General features: G+C 32.2%; 1 pseudogene; it reads right to left on the reverse strand.

The window, feature by feature from the left end:
• Window positions 1-377: 377 nt before the first annotated feature.
• LOC116140409 lies at window positions 378-1,049 on the reverse strand (annotated as a pseudogene).
• Between the last annotated feature and the right edge of the window lie 2,708 nt (window positions 1,050-3,757).

A 3,757-nucleotide genomic window follows, 5' to 3' on the forward strand; every position in this document is an offset into this window, starting at 1 on the left:
ATATTCTTGCCCTCTAATCAATGGCATCAAATATTAATCAGGGTAAACATGTCAAAGCAAATTTACGTACCACAGTTCTCTCATTTCTCGACTGAATATCCAGATTAGGTTTTACTTTCTGGTTTAGGTTTTATGAAGACTCATGGCTTTCCCCTCCCACATAATAAGACTTATCTCTTCAATTAGATCTTTATTAAATCATTAATGTCCAATTTACTGATGAGACGAGTGATTTTGTGTTTCAGTATCCATATATATATTTTTAATGAATTGATGTACCGAAATCAATTAATTTGTCGCCATATTTTGTTCTCGCTAGTTTGGTTGAACTAAACATTGATTAAAAGAAGTAAATTAAGTTGGTAAAGAGATTAAAATTAATTACCATTTATTTGAAGAAGCCGAAGCTCTACTAGTGATTGTTTGGAAGACTTAGCCTCGTCGATGGCCTTGATTTGATGCTTCTTCTTCTTTTTCTTTCTATAGAAATCCCACGACCTTAGCTTGACACTCCCTCACTTCGCGCAAATAAACCCGAATAGCTCCATTACCGAAGGGTTGTTTCAGGAGAACCACCGTGCTCCTCATAAGCACTCGGAGGCGTCCGATCAGTGCATCAAGGCTCCCCACGCCTGCCTTAAGGACAAGTACACGGTGCAGGCGGGTCGGTTGTCCAAAAAGACACACCCATGAAGATGAACCTTAGTCTTCCCGAACTGATCGAGATACCTAAGAAAATCAAGCACATGGTTACAGTTCACTGTGATAGTAAACGGAGTCTTTGTTCTTCAAGTACTGCCCAAAAGTGTTCCAGTCACGCCTCTTCTGAGACTCATATCGCTCAAAGGCGGCGGTTGTGGTGGGTGCTGATGCTGATCGTTAGCGTTGTTCGTCGTCGATCGTGAAGAACCTTCAGCAGAATCTTTAACAATAGTAGTAGACATGATTATATTTTTGGTGAAAAGACAGAGAGAGAAATAGGTAGGTAATGAATTTTTTTTCCTTTTTTTTAGGTATTTTTGGTAAGAAATTATAAAAACAGAAGTTAGATAATGGGAAAATAGGAGGATGTGAAAGAATAGAGAGAAGAGTCGTTGCAGTGGAGAGAAAGACAAAATCACATCTTAGGGTCTACTGAGGAGACATATATGGGCCCTATGAAGGTGCTTTTGTTCTCCTTTTCTTCTTCTCTCTCATTTTCTATTTCTTCTTTTCTTTGACACTACTTTCACTAACTATTATTTCTTTAATCTTAATATATGTGTCATTCTCCATTATATTATCATCAATACATCATTATGATTATCATTTTTTCATTTAAATCTTGATCACATTGAATGGAACTCATGATCGACTTACTTTGTTAATTAACCGTTTTATGTGTTATATATATATAATATCATTAATGTATGAGTAATCAGAGCGTAGCATTGTAATATATAGAATTGACTAAGTAAAGGAGTAGGAATAAAGGGATTCTAGAGTGCTGAGTTTTTTATCTGTAAAGCTTACAACTGTAAATCTTATTACCACACATCTACTTACCGCCACCAAAAAGCAATAATTGTTGTGGAAATTTAATTTGGATGCTAACAATCATAATCCCTATGAAAACGAAAGTAAAGTAAACAAAGAATAAATAATAAATAACCACATACAACAAAAATTTCTAGTTTTTCTCTGTATGAGAGTTACGTCCACTTTTCAGAAAAAAAAAATTACAATTTCTCACAAACCTCACAAATGGCTTTCTCAATAAATCTTTTTGGTGTCTTTCACTCTCAAATTTTGGTATATATTGTCTTCTATTCTATTCGATTGTGTAACTTTAGGATTAAACCACTTTTTATTGATATACATAAGATACCATTTCTAATATGATTCAAATCCATTTCTATAAAAAAATTATTTTAATTTTTAAACAAATATTCCTACCGAAAGAAAACAATTATATATAGAAACATATTAAGAAAACTGATTTCTAAACAATACTAATTTGATTATATTTGGCTCGCAGTCGCAAAAATATGACCATAATAAAGAAAGGACGTGGTATATTATTATAAGTGTCATTATTGATGATTCCTGATGATCAATATATATATTTTTGGTGGGTAATTTTTTTTTTTTTTTTTTTTTTTGGGTAAGTAATAGTATCATAAAGAGAGTGGTGGGTAATATTCTACCTTTCAAATTAATTTCTGGGATTTACTTGATTTTGTTTGAAGATTGCGGATTCAGAGATAGGGAAATGACTGATATTGATGATAATGCATGCATCTCATGCTAAAATGTGATTAAAATAAAATCTGGTGATGGAATTTAACAGGATGAACATGGTTTTTCTCGCATTTAAGGTTGACTACATGGAAGACAGAGACTGAGTACTGTTTTCATTCTATCTTTGATTAAAAAGTTAATTATCTCAAGATACAGCCAAAGAGAGCCAATACCTTTCCTTTCGCTGCAGCGGATATGGGGTCCAATTTAAATTAATTAACCTTCTAATTATAAATTAATTAAAAATTGAATCAACTAAGCGCGTTGTTTTTGCCACTGTAGGCTTGTGATCTTTTGCTGTTAGACTTGGACCCTAAATTACAAAATCTAATAATAAGAATTAATTATAAGAATCCATAGTTTTTTAGTGGACATGAATTAAAATGAAGGAAAACTGAGGTACCCTAAGGTGGATGGAGAATGATGATTAATACCATTAATACAAGCCCAAAGTGAAGACAAAAAAATTGATATCATGATTCATGATCTGCTATATAATCAACTCATCATATCTGCTATATACTTGCTTTATACATGGTCGGATTTCTCGATTTCTGATGCATGACAGTGGGATAATAATACAAAAATTTCCATTAGTAGGAAGATAAAAAGAAAAAGAAATTCCTTTTTTTTTTTTTTTTTTTTTCTTCCATGATACAAATCTTTGATCAATTGAAATACAAGACACTGAAAAGAGGATTGATAGTTTGATACAAATTTGCAAGACATTTTTGTGAAATGGGTCCATTTTCCAGTATATGCCTCTGATCTATCAATATAATGCTGTGGAAGTTTCATATTGTCTTTAAGTGCCAGTTTTGTTCGCCTTTGCCTTTGGCATTTCACCTTCACTCTCCGGAATAAATGTACTTCCCGAAGCCATTAATTCAAGAAATCAATCCTTAATTAATTTCATAAATTTTTAATTAATCCATGTTAATGGGCAATATGAACCTTTAATTTACGGCAGATTTGATATGATATTGGAATAGTCTGGATTCTTGAAGCAGTTGAAGGAAAAATAACTTCGAAAGTGTTATAACGCATGAAAATGACCTTCTTCATTTAGCTCAAAAACCACATTTTTGGAATGGATTGTTCTTCTTTTTCAGCTATTAATACAGTGAATATGGACGAAAGCTACAGGTGCTATTTTCATTTTTTTGCCTTTAGGTTGGGGGAAGTTCTTCAATGCTATCTTCTTCTACTTTGCTGGGTAGCTGGACTAGCGGATCCAATGGTCCAAAATTATTTTTATGGTTCAGTTGATAATGTATGGTAGGAGTTAACGTATACAAGAAGATTAACACTTGATATATTTTTAGATTCATAAACTAGTCATAATCACAAAACTTAGGCCATAAATTTGAAATAAATCTGAATAATCATTTAATAATATCTAAAAATGAATATATGTTTATATAGGTAACAACAAACACCAACAAATTCTATGAAGAAAATAAATCTAAATTATATA

Source organism: Pistacia vera, unplaced genomic scaffold (assembly GCF_008641045.1).
Source record: "Pistacia vera cultivar Batoury unplaced genomic scaffold, PisVer_v2 Contig372, whole genome shotgun sequence".
Taxonomy (NCBI): domain Eukaryota; kingdom Viridiplantae; phylum Streptophyta; class Magnoliopsida; order Sapindales; family Anacardiaceae; genus Pistacia; species Pistacia vera.